At 49.8% G+C, this 13,567-nt stretch overlaps 1 pseudogene across 1 annotated transcript; it reads left to right on the top strand.

The window, feature by feature from the left end:
* Positions 1-6,182: 6,182 nt before the first annotated feature.
* Positions 6,183-11,220, top strand: LOC309976039 (amine oxidase [copper-containing] 3-like; annotated as a pseudogene). Its single transcript, XR_014327210.1, has 5 exons — positions 6,183-8,270; positions 8,388-8,452; positions 9,591-9,876; positions 10,579-10,709; positions 10,952-11,220. The product of XR_014327210.1 is annotated as an amine oxidase [copper-containing] 3-like (transcript).
* The last annotated feature ends 2,347 nt before the right edge of the window (positions 11,221-13,567 follow it).

The following is a 13,567-nucleotide window of genomic DNA, read 5'->3' as shown; positions in this document are numbered from 1 at the left end:
CATGTTGTGGCCACCGTGGCTCTGACACTGAGTTTATGCTTCTGTTTTCTCTGACCTGAGTAACTTCACTTCTCCGTGACATGCTTATGATTTTGTCTCCACCTCCTTCTGGCTCCTGTTCATGGTCAGTTGCACAGCAGTCAGTGTTGGAGGGAAAAGGAACAAAGGAAGGCTGGTGTGCACCCCTCATCCCATCCTGTTTTTATAACATGACACTCATGGCCTTGAAACCCATCTCCAGACCGAGAGTGTGAGTGTTTGCAAGCGGTGAGTGTGCGTGTGTGTGTGAATGCTCGCTCACAAGCTTTGATCTGAAGAAGGGACGGTGGTGTGTCTCTCAGTCACGTCACGGAGATGACAGCCCTCCATGGAGATGACGTGGAGACGACAGCTCTGGCCCACGTGGACACTGGCACGTGGCATCAGTGGACACGTGGGTCGTGAGCTCATCAGCCCGGCTGGGGTCAGGAGGGCTGCAAGGTGGACCTCCAGCCCCTACCCCACCCGCTCTCTTCCTAAACCCCTGAGGCTGGCTGGATCGTTCGCCTCAGACTTCTGGCCCAGCCGTAGGAGGGAAGAGTAACCCAGGATGTCAGGTTCTGAAATAACTGGTGTCCCCAAGGCCAAGATCTTTAGGACTTGGGCCCATTGCCCTATAAGAGGAGCTGGACAAGGGGACGCCTGAGGCTTAGGTCAGGGGCATAACTGGACTTCCAGGAATGTAGACATGGGAAGTCCCTGTGAGGAGCGCAAGATATGCTCGCCTGCCTCTGCTCTCCTGTAGCCCCCTGAGAAGGGCTCCCTCTGAGGGTGCAGGAGAAGGATTCCTACATGCATTCAACAAAGATTTCCCCAGTGCCTCCTACATGCCAGGTACCTTGAAAGGCACTAGGATACGTTATGGAATAAGATGCACAATGTCTACCCTCAGGGAAGAGAGGGGCCAGGAAAGGGTCCATTACATCAGGGAATTTGCCAGGGGAGGTAGGAGGAGGACATAGCAGGGGCTCCTAACCCGGACTTAGGGATTGAGGAGGCTTCCTGAGGGACCTGATGTCTAAGCTGATCCTGGCAGAGGAGTAGAAGTTGGCCGAGGGAGAAGGAAGAGAGCGAGATAAGGTTCCAGGAAGAGGGAACAGCATACTCAGAAGCCAGGAGGTGACAAACTGGCCCCATCCAAGTACCCAAGTTCATTGACATGTGTGTGGGCTGTGAGCAGAGCCTGGAGGGCCAAGCAGGGGGCAGAGGAGGCAGGTCCTTGCAACCACAGTTACCGTAAGGAAAATGGGGAGCCATGGAAGGATTCTAAGCAAGGGAGTGACAGGGTCAGTGTTGCCTTTGAGGACATTGCCTCTGGCCCAGATACAAAGAATAGAGTTGACAGAAGGATTAGGCACAGGGAGGTGGGTCGGGGGAAGAAATGATGGTGGCCTGAATTCAGGGTTAGGCTGGGGGAGGACTCCTGTGAGAATGTGGCCCAAGGAGGCCCTGTTTGCAGAGTGCCCTGATCAGAGCCCCATCCTGGATGCCCCCCTCCCCGCTCCCAACTTGTGCTGAGATCACAGGGAAAGTAAGGAAGGATGCCTGGTCACTGACTCTGGTCCGCAGCCCCTGACCTCCTGAACGGAAGACCATTGCTTTTTTTTTTTTTTTTTTTTTGGCATGCGGGATTTAGTTCCCCTGCAGCAGAAGCGTGGAATCTTAACCACTGGACCGCCAGGGAAGTCCCCTGTATGTCCTTCTTCTGAGGAAAGTCTCCCACCATCCCAAGTCACCCAGTGCAACCTTTGTGTCCTTGTGTCACCTAAGAGGCTGTGCCCTTTCTCACTCATCCACCCAATCAGACACCGAGTCCTGTCAACTCCACCCACCACATCGCTCAGACCCCTCCCTTCCTCTCTGTCCTCGAGGTCACTGGCCTCATCCTGGCCCTTTGTTTCCTGTCCAGTGTCCTCCCCACGTCTGTCCCACACCCAAGCCCCACTCCACACTGGAGCCAGAGCCATGTCCCCAGAATGCAGATCAGAGTGCACTGACCTGGGTGTCCGGGATGGTCCCGCTGGCCACACAGGGCCTCTGGGGCAGCAGCTCGACTCAGGCACCACGTCCTGGGGCCCAGTCCTCAGCCTGTGTGCTGGGGGGTGGGCTCTGGCTCCCAGGGATAAACGCATCTTCAGCACATTCACAGAGGCTGGGGACAAGTTGGTCCAAATGAAAATAAGACCTAGTGGGGGGAGCAGGACGTGTGGTCCTGTCTTCTGAGTAATTCTCCAAAAGCGACAACTTTTCAACACGTTTTTAGGGTGTTTGACATGATGATTGTGAAGCCGAGGATGAAACGATATCAGAGGAAGCGATGTGACAGCGAGACACTTAGGGAAGGTGGGCAGAGGGGACACCTTCTTCTGAACCAGTTCCCCCACCAGGCAAGGCAAAGGCTCTCCCTCCCACTCCCTGATCATTACCCACCTCCCATAGGAGAGCCTGGGGATACCCCGTCAGAGTGGACATTCTTGACCTGTGCTTGGTAGCACTGGTCGGGACATAAAACATTAACCGTCCTCTTAAAGGTGTGTTCTTAGCTGGGAGGTAAGACCAGCACTTATGAAAGGGCCCAGAATGAAGTTCCCAGGCTGGAAATACCTGCCTTATGGCCAGGGCTGGGTTTGACCTTAGATTCTTCTCCCCCTTATTATAAAGTCCACATGGCCCATTTCAGATTGAGACAGGCTGGGACCTGGGACCCTTTACAGGAGTGCTTGCACTTGCGCCTGGACAAATGTTTCCTGGAGCCACAGATCACAAAGAAACTACAAGGGACTAAAAATAACTGCACGCATGGGCAATCGGGGCCACTGTGAACCATAAGATACAAGAAAGCCACAAACCAGCTGCCACTTCTGAGGTGCTGGGAGCAAAAGCAGGGTACTGGGCATGACCCCTGCACACAGCACCATCAAGGGGGTGGGCAAACACCTCAGCCTCCCCTCGGGCCCGACCCACCGATCTGCCCCCAGCCTCACCCTCACCCTCACCCTCACCCCACGTAAGGAATCAGCCCAACCTCCACAGAGAGCAAGCAAGGAACTTGTGTTTGTTTGTTTTTAATTAATTTATTTAGTTATTTAGTTTTGGCTGCGTTGGGTCTTCGTTGCTGCGCGCGGGCTTTCTCTAGTTGCGGCGAGCGGGGGCTGCTCTTCATTGCGGTGCGCAGGCTTCTCATTGCGGTGGCTTCTCTTGTTGTGGAGCACGGGCTCTAGGCACGTGGGCTTCAGTTGTTGTGGCACATGGGCTCAGTAGTTGTGGCTCACGGGCTCTAGGGCGCAGGCTCAGTAGTTGTGATGCACGGGCTTAGCTGCTCTGCGGCATGTGGGATCTTCCCGGATCAGGGCTCGAACCCGTGTCCCCTGCACTGGTAGGTGGATTCTCAACCACTGCGCCACCAGGGAAGTCCTGGGAACTTGTGTTTGGTTCTTACTCCTTCCTGCTGCAGCATGAGTCCCAGTAAAGCCTTGCCTGAATTCCTCCTCTGGCTTCTTATCAATTCTATTGATTAAAGAGTCCAAGGACACGGGTCAGTAATAAAATGACCCCTTAGGTGGAATTCCCATATCAAAATACAGCTGGTTGCATAACCAGATGATTTTTGGAGAATCTGACCTTTCTGGTGTTGATTTCCCTGGTTTTACATGTTCTGAGATTTCTCACTGTCTTTCCGCAATTACTACTTTGCTTAGACACACACCTCACAAGGCTCCCTGACCTGACCTCTTCTGCCCGCCCCCCTCCCATCCCCACCTCACACCCCCTAAGCTGGCCTTGGCCGTTCCCTGCCCAGGCCCAGGCTGTTTCAAGTTCCTGTACCTTTGCAGCTTCTGTTCCCTTCGGCTGGAATGCCCTGTCCAGTCTCCTGCAGGCGCACGCACTCTGTCTACAATGTCGGTCTAACATGGCTTCCTGGGGAAGATCTCTTGGACATGTCCAGGTTGCAAAGGATTCTCCTCCAGGCTCACAAGAGATGCATGTCCTCTCTCTGGATCCCTCAGTCTCTCCTAGTTTTCCTCAGGACCTGGCTGCACAGAGGATGGCAGTCTCCCACACATCACCTGCCCAAGAATGGAGGTCACTTTGCTCTCTGCCTCTGCAGTATTTTGGAGGCGGGTTTCCTGGAAATGAGGGTTGTGGGCAGCTAGGTTATGTTCACAGCCAGTTTCCAGGCACCCTGACCTCTGCCGTGCTCCATCAGTCCTGCTCAAGTGGGGAGGGAGCTCTGTTACACTGAAACTCCCCACCCCCTCCAACGCCCCCCTCATGCTCCCCTCCAGTGATTTAGGGTGCTCAGGGCCTCCAAGATGTTGACCTGGGTCAGCCCTTGAGCCCCCCAGCTCCTCCCAGGTGCTTTATGTTCTCAGCATGACTCTCCAGTCTCCTGTGGGTGCCAGTAGGATTCTGGTTGATGGGGGAGCCGTAGACTGTGATGAGGGCTTCGTCAGCTAGAGGATGGAAGGAGGGAATCTGGTTGGAGGGGTGTGCACAGGTGAGTTTTGCTTGCGGCCTTGTAGCCAGGAGAAAGGCCGTATCTGGAGAGTGGAGGAGGAGCCCAAGGACAGTCCCTTTCTGCCCCTGTCACTTCTTCCTCTTGCCTCTCTCCAGGTGTATCTCCCAAACCGATCCCTCCCCCACTTCGTTCCACAACCTTGAACCTGTATGTTTGTTTTGGAACAGGAGGACAGAGGCTTACTTGAGCCACTTAAAGTCCACATTCCTACATCAGTCCTACCTCCCGAGCCTGGCCTGACCACTGATTCCCCCAGCCTCCACCCCCTGCCAACCTTCTGCCATTGCCCAGAAGCCCCACCCAGAGCCAGGAACCTCCAGAGACTGAAAGGGGCATCGTGCACCCAGGTCCTGTCTGTCTGTCTGTCTTTCTATCTTGCATTCCGATGCAAGAGCCTGGAGGCAGCCAGGAGCTTTAGCTATGGCTGTCTTTATTCTTTTGTTCCTGTGGAGTGTTCTGGTGATGGGCATGGGTGAAGGTGGTGCTGGGAGTGAGGAAGGAATTGGGAAGGAGTGTCATCCCAGCCTGCCTCCCCTCTGCCCCTCTGTATCGCCAAGTGCCCAGCCCTGGGCACACCCTGGCCAGAGCCAGCTGTTTGCAGACCTGAGCCGAGAAGAGCTGACGGCTGTGATAAGCTTTCTGACCCAGAAGCTGGGGCCAGGCCTGGTGGATGCAGCTCAGGCCCAACCCTCAGACAACTGCGTCTTCTCGGTGGAGCTGCAGCTGCCCCCCAAGGCTGCAGCCCTGGCCCACCTGGACAGGGGGAGCCCCCCGCCTGCCCGGGAAGCACTGGCCATCGTCTTCTTTGGCGGACAACCCCAGCCCAATGTGACTGAGCTGCTGGTGGGGCCGCTGCCGCACCCCTGACCACACCCACCGTGCCCACTTCAAGGTGGATCTGGACGCAGGTGGTAAGACATCCTGGCGGAGGCCAGCTTTCCAGTAAAGGGGGCTGACGTCTCCATGCCTAGATTTAAAAATTGTCATTGAAACATCAAAAATGTAAAAGTATAAGAAGAAAATGTGAAAGTCATCAAATTCCTCAGAGATTTTCACCCTTAGATGGTTATTCTCTCATGCTTAAAAAAAGTCTTTCCTTTTTTAAAATTGTGCATCTGCACTCTAGACTATATTACAGTGTATACTGTGTATATATGATATACTGGTATACATTTTTAGAATTTTACCACCAAATTTCTATCATAATGTACATATATTGTGTCACTTCTAATTTCTCACATAACAATGTATTACACTCAGGCAAACAACAAATATTTACCGAATGAATGCGTGTTTGTGCCAAGCACTGCACTAAAACAATGTAACAGAAGAAACAATATCCCTGCTCTCAGTAGGCTGAGGTTGTAATGGAGGAGTGGAGAGCACAGTGGAGGGCTCCTGGAAAATGTGAGAGAAACATTTTTTTTTAATTGAAGTTTACTTGACTTAACAATGTTATGTTAATTTCTGTTGTACAGCAAAGTGATTCAGTTATACATATATCTATTCTTTTTCATATTCTTTTCCATTATGATTTTTTTATTCATTCATTAATTTATTTATTTTTGGCTGCTTTGGGTCTTCGTTGCTGCGCGCGGGCTTTCTCTAGTTGCTGTGAGCAGTGGCTTCTCTTGTTGCTGAGCACGGGCTCTAAGTACACGGGCTTCAGTAGTTGTAGCACGTGGGCTCTAGAGCACAGGCTCAGTAGTTGTGGCGCATGGGCTTTGTTGCTCTGCGGCATGTGGGACCAGGGCTCGAACCCGTGTCCCCTGCATTGGCAGGTGGATTCTTAACCACCACGCCACCAGGGAAGTCCCCCATTCTGATTTATCACAGGATACTGAATATATTTCCCTGTGCTATCCAGTAGGACCTTGTTGTTTATCCATTCTATATATAATAGTTTGCATCTGCTAACCTCAAACTCCCAATCCATCCCTCCCCCCCGGCAATCACAAGTCGGTTCTCTATATCTGTAAGTCTGTTTCTGTTTCATAGATGTGTTCATTTGTGTCGTTCTTTAGATTCCACATATAAGTGATATCATATAGTATTTACCTTTCTCTTTCTGACTCACTTCGCTTAGTATGATAATCACTAGGTCCATCCATGTTGCTGTAAATGACATTATTTCATTCATTTTTATGGCTGAGTAGTATTCCATTGTGTGTGTATGTATATGTACATGTATGTATGTATGTATGTGTGTATCACATCTTCTTAATCTAATCATCTGTTGATGGACACTTAGGTTGCTTCCAGGTTTTGGCTATTGTAAATAGTACTGCTCTGAACACAGGGATGCATGTATCTTTTTGAATCACGGTTTTGTCTGGCTATACGCCCAGGAGTGGGATTGCTGGATCATATGGAAACTCTATTTTTAGTTTTTTAAGGAACCTCCATACTGTTTTCCACAGTGGCTGCACCAATTTACATTCGCACCAACAATGTAAAACGGTTCCCTTTTCTCCACACCTGAAACATTTTTATGCTTAACTTCTCTGTATCTCAGTTTACTCAAGTGTAAAAATGGTGTAACAGTGCATTCCTCATAGGACTGTTGTGAGAATTAATGATGACTATTTAAAAACATTTTTTTCTTTTGAAATAACTTTAGACTTACAGAAAAGTTGCAGACATTATATAGAGTTCTCACATACTCATCACCAGCTCCCCCTAATGTTAACATCTTGCACAACCACAGGACAATCACAACCAGGAAATTAACATTGTTACAATACTATAAACTACAGACTTTATGAGAATTTCATCAGTTCTTTACCGATTTCCTTTCTGTCTTCCAGGATCTAAACCCACCTTGCACTTAGATGCCCTATCTCCTTATGGTCTCCTCCAGTCTGGCAGGTCTTCAGGTTTTCCTTGTCTTTCAGGAACTGACACTTTAGAAGATACTAGTCAATCATTTTGTAGAATGTCTTTCAGTTTGGGATTCTCTGATATTTTCTCATGATTGGATTGAGCTTGTGTTTTCGTTTTTGTGGAGGTTTTTTTTGGTAAGAAAACCACAGAAATGACTTTACACCCTTCTCAGAGCGTCATATCAAGGGGTATGTGATGTCCATATGTCTTATTACCAGTGATATTGGCCTCAAGCACTTGGTTAAGGTGGTGTTTAGCAACTTCCTCCATTGCAAAAGTTACTGTCTTTCCGTTTTCAGTTAATAAATATTTGGGGGCATTTTTGATGCTGCGCAAATATACTATTTCTTTTCTTCTCAAACTCTTGCCCACGAATTTTAGCATCTATTGGTGGATTTTTCCTGCAACAATTATTATTGCTGTCTCATTTACATTTTTTCTCTTATTCTTTATACATTTATTAATTGGAATTCTCCATTAAGAAAGTGTTATCCCTCCTTTTTACTTTATTTATGTATGTAATTATTTATACATAACTGTATGGACTCATGGATATTTTATTCTAAGGGTTATAACCCCATACTATCATTTATTTTGTTCCTTAAATTGTTTCAGCTTTGGCCATTGGGAGAGCCTTCAGGCTGGTTCCTGTGTCTTGCTGACATGCCTCCATCCTTTTTTGAGCACTTCTTTACTTTCTGGCACCGCAAGATATTCCAGTTACATCTTGTATTTTCCCTGCTGCAGCCCTGAAATCAACCACTTCTCCAAGAATCTCTGGTTCCTTTTATTGGAGAATAGTGTTTAGAAACCAAGATCTGGGTACCAGGTGTGCTCATTATTACTGGGATGTCATTGCTTTTAGGCTCTCTCATCGGACTTAGCTAGAAAATACATGTATGTATTCTAACTGACGCACACATCTCTCTTTATCTCTACATCTAAGCTATGACAACTCTTAAAGCACTTGGAACGGTGCCTGACACACACAGAGAAGTATTAGTTATTATTGTAAGTATTATCCACGTGAGCCTGTTTGTGTGGATGTACCGGAAAAGGAACTCTTGGCCTTTGTCGTCTACAAGTAGAAACTGTGGAGTGTGGGCTAGGAGCAGTAATTCACAAAGGGAAACTGAGGGTTTGCTTAATCAGTCTCTGCTCTCTTTGATCTTTGGAAGGTATGGAGGGAGCTTCTGGCATGTTTTGGTTTACTGCTCTTTGGTCTCAGATCACTTAAGTTGAGTCCTAAGATAGAACCTAGTTGGACTCCAATAAAATCATTCAAAACTCCAACTATTCAGGCAACAGACTATGTCTTTGGCCTTGCCCCTTATTCCTTGCCAATCCCCAAGCAATAGAAAACACCGCTAAGCTCCAGCAGTGTTGGGCCTGGGCTCTGACTCTCTTTCCTTCTGACCTGCGTGTCTGCTGTCCATGTGTGGTGGAGCCCCTTTGTGTTGGTTTCCTCTGGGTACTGATGTGTAGGCCGTGTAGAGCCAGGCTGAGACCTGGGTCCCCAGCACTGCCATGAAACTAACCACATGCCCTTGGTGACAAACCGGGGCACATTATTTAAATTCTCTGAGCCTCAGTTGTCCCATCTGTACAATGGGGACAATTATAGTTCCTCCTTCATCAGGTTGTTGTGCAAGTAAAGCATCAATCCATGTAAAGCCCTCAACACACTGCCTGTGCAGAGCTCCTCCAAGTTCAAAAAATATGAGCTACTGCTGTGATTATTTTCATGAGAAGGCAGTTCTAGTGACGCCAGAGGGCTTCAGATATGAGGGGCAGACCCTTTCCTCAGGTCAGAAAGAACCTGGTCCTGCACGTTGCCTGCTAGACTGCTCCAACCTCAGGTAAACCCCCCTCCCTTCAGCTCCTCAGAGCGGGAAGGTCAGTGGAAGCCCAGTCACAAGGCATCTGGGATTATTACCAGTGATGATATCAAGAAGAAAGACCTTCTTCAAATCTTTGGATCAGGGACATCTTGGGGAGAGGGGAGAGAAGAGGGGGCACACTCAGTCTGGCTTTCTCTTTGGCCCCCACTCTGAAGCCAGGTGGGGACAGAGTCCAGAGGGGGTGGAGCAGCTGCATGGCCAGCCCTCCCTCCCCCCTTCCCCCCACCACCTCCACTTCACCCCTGCAGGACTGGAGAACTGGGTCTGGGCTGAGGACATGGCTTTTGTCCCTACGGCGGTACCCTGGAGCCCCAAGCACCAGATACAGAGGCTGCAGGTGACCCAGAAGCTGCTGGAGACAGAGGAGCAGGCCGCCTTCCCCCTGGGAGGTCCCTCCCCTTGCAACCTGTACCTGGCCAGCAATCACAGCAACAAGTGGGGGCACCCAAGGGGCCACCGTATCTAGACAGTCAGCTTTGCTGGGGAGCCTCTGCCCCAGAACAGCTCCATGGAGAGAGCCTTGAGCTGGGCAAGGTGGGTGATGGGGTGTCAGAGAGGCACTGAGGGAGGCAGACTGTACAAAAGGCTCCATGTTGCTGGGAACCCAGGTTCCCCCACCTCCCATGGGTGTGTGTACATATACACACTCACGATCACACATTCACACACACACATTCCTGCAGCCACAATCTTAGGCCGCTCAAAATGAAGCCTCCTGCATGGATGAATGAATGGAAAGATGTGTGCTGAATCAAATATGACAAAATGCTCCAGGTGGAATCTAGGATGGTCACTAGACTATTCTTTTAACTTGTCTGTATGTTTAAAGTGTTCACAATCAAGGTTGGAGGGGAAAACAAAGAGAGGAGCACAGATCTGAGGGAATATTCCCTAAAATGCAGGCACATGGGATACTGAAATTCACCTAAGATGGGAATCAGGCCATGTCTGTGCACATGCGTCCAGGCCCTGACTCCCATCTGCATGGACGCGTGAGCGACAGTCCCACCTGAAGTCTGAATAATGGGCCGGTAGATGTTTGAGATACAGGATATTGAGCAAATGCGGGAACTTTGTGAGAGAGACAGAGAGAGAGGGAAGTGGACAGAGAACAATAAAGAGGCTGGACAACATCAGACCTTTATGCTCGTTTCCCCTTTGTGTCCTCTCTTCAGTGCAGCTTCAGGCAGCAGGATGGCTCGACGACCTTGTGGGTCTGATCCAAATCCCCTGCAGGTACCAGCTGGCTGTGACCCAGCGGAAGGAGGAGGAGCCCAGAAGCATCAGCATCTATAATTTGAAGGACCCCTGGACCCCCCACCCTGGACTTCACTGACTTCCTCAACAACGAAACCATTGCTGGGCAGGTGAGTTGAGGGGGAGGGGGTGGGCATGAGCGGGGAGGCCGGGGGAGCAAGGATGAACCTCCTTACTCTCTCCCAAGCCTGATTCCTCTAAGGGTCTTTAGAACCCACTAAGGAAGAAAGCGCTATGATGTCACATTTTTCCTGGGCTGCTGAACTCAGCCCTCCCATACAAGGCCACTGGGGGAGGCAGACGTGCCCTTAGCAAAGCCAGACCTCATGATCCTCTTTCTTCGCCCCCTTAGGACTTGGTGGCCTGGGTGACAACCGGTTTCCTGCACACCCCCCATGCAGAGGACATTCCCAACACAGTGACTGTGGGGAACAGCGTGGGCTTCTTCCTCCGACCCTACAACTTCTTTGACCAGGACCCCTCCATCGATTCTGCTGACTCCGTCTACTTCCGGGAGTTCCAGGGTGCTGGGGCCTGTGAGGTCGACCGCCTAGCTTGCCTCCCCCAGGCTGTGCCGCCCACCTCCATGCCTTCTCCCACACGGGCTTCTCCCACAACTAGATGGATGGGGAATGTGGCTGGGACCCCAGTGCCAGGGAGTGTGGGGAGGGGAGGGGATGGGCACTGGATGGGGCAGTTCTCTCTCTTGCACCATCCTCCCTTCCCTCCCCCTCCCTGCTGGGAGCATCCTGAGTCTGTGATGCCTGACACAGGGGGTTCTTAGCTCTGTTGACCTCAAACCTCCTGGGTTCCTGTCACAGAGTAGAGAGGAATGGCCAGCCGGGAGTCTAAAGTGATGGCCATACTTTTCCCAGAAGACTCCTGTTTTTTTTAACAGTTTTTTAATCTTATTTTTAAAATGAGATGCAATTCATATACCATAACATTCGCCCTTTTAACATGTACAGTTTTAATGGGTTTTAATATATTCATAAAGTTGTGCAACCATGACTACTATCTAATTCCAGAACAATTTCATCACCCCAGAAAGAAACTCCAAAATCTGTTAGTAGTCACTTCCTATTTCCCTCCAACCCATTCCCAATTCTAGGCAACCACTAACCTTTCTGTCACTACAGATTTGCCTAGATTCTGGAAGTTTCATATAAATATATTCATACAATAAGTGGTCTTTTGAGGTTGGCTTCTTTCACTCAGTGTAGCGTTTTTGAGGGGCACCCATGTTGTAGCAGGAATCAGTACTTCATTCCTTTATGGACGAATAATATTCCATTGTATGGATAGACCGTATTTTGTTTCCACTCTTTGGTTGTTACGGATAGTGCTGCTATGAACATTTGTATACAAGTTTGCATGTGGACAAATGCCTTCATTTCTCTTGGGTATGTACCTGGGAGCTGAATTGCTGGGTCCTATGGTAATCTATGGTTAACGTTTTGAGGAGCTGCCAGACACCATTCCAAAGTAACTGTACCATTTCCTTTCTTTTCTTTTCTTTTTTTTTGCATAACATAACATAAAACTTTTACTTAAACTTTTATGCAACATACTTATACACAACATAAAATGTACTCTTTGGCCATTTTAAAATGTACAATTCAGTTACCTTAAGTACATTCAGAAGTTTCTTGGGCCTCCCCAGCTCCTCCTTTGCCCTGGGTCTTGAATATGAAGGTGAGACATCTAGAGACTAGCTGTTCTCTGGAGCCCCAGGAAAGGGTCCCCACGAGGCCTGTGTCCAAGATCTTAGGAAGGTGCTTCCCTCAATTCCCTGTCACCCTAGCTTCCTCCTTCTCTCTCCTTTCTTCCCCTTGTCCTTCCCCTCCTCTTGCTACTTCAGCTCTACTCCCTGGTATTTCCCTCTGAGGTCCTGGGGGGAAGTCCCTGCTGGAAGTCCCCTCAGGTCCTATAATCCCCCACCCCAAATCCCCTCAGCTTTGGTGTCCTCCTCTGTCCCTGGGGTGGGGAAGCCTTGGGCATACAGGGGACTGTGGAGCCAGGTGTGTCCCAGTGGGGACAGTCTCTGCCTAGTCAGGCCACAGCCTCCAGGGCCTCACATCCCTGTTGCCCCTCCTGGGGCATGGACTTTGGATGGCTATAAATAAGAACTGGGACATTTTCCAGAAAGGAGTGTGGGAGCATGAGTAGGGTGGGGAGGAGGTAGACCTCAAAGACCGAGTTTTCTCAGGTGCCTCCAGGCTAAAGGAACCCATGTGGAGTGCGGTGTCTACTTCTATAGTTTGACCTATCCTGTCAGTGTCTTTTCTAGAGGGACCTGTGAGGTCAGGAAGAGAGGGGGTTCCTTCCCCAGCTGGAAGCCCAGGCCACAGACCCAGCCCTAGGGAAGGACACTGAGTGGGCAGGCCCTGGCAAGAGGGGAGTTCAGGGAACAGAGACTTGGGTCCAACTCAGCTTGTGACCAGAGGGAAACTGGAAGCTCAGACCACACGGAAGTCCCATCATTTCCTGCAGGAACTGCCTGGACCCAGGCTCAACCAGGTGAGCCGGGAAGGCATTGAGTTCTGGCAAAGGGACCTTCACCTAAAGACTAAACGCAGTAGGAGACGCATTCCCATCGAGACTGGCAGCAGCATATGGTGAAAAGTGCTCGGATGGGGACGGGGCGAAGGCAGAGCTGGGTTAAAGAATTAAACGAGGTCATGCTTGAGAAGTACCTGGCACCTGATCCACGGTAAGTGACCCTCTAGGGGAAAAATCAGTGTTCAGTGGACCAGAACAGAGATCTGCAGTTGCCTTAAAGCAAAGGCTCTCAACACTGACAGGACACCGAAATCACTGAGGAGCTTGTAAAACTCCACACACCCACGCCGCATTTCAGCCCAATAAAATTAGAATCTCTGGGGGTGACACTCAGACATTAGCAGCTTTGAAATTTCCCCCAGCTGATTCTAACATGAAACCAAGGTTGAGAAAACCCTGGGATAGC

Source organism: Leucopleurus acutus (assembly GCF_964270905.1).
Source record: "Leucopleurus acutus genome assembly, chromosome: 19".
Lineage (NCBI taxonomy): Eukaryota > Metazoa > Chordata > Mammalia > Artiodactyla > Delphinidae > Leucopleurus > Leucopleurus acutus.
This window is presented reverse-complemented; position numbering and strand designations above follow the sequence as displayed.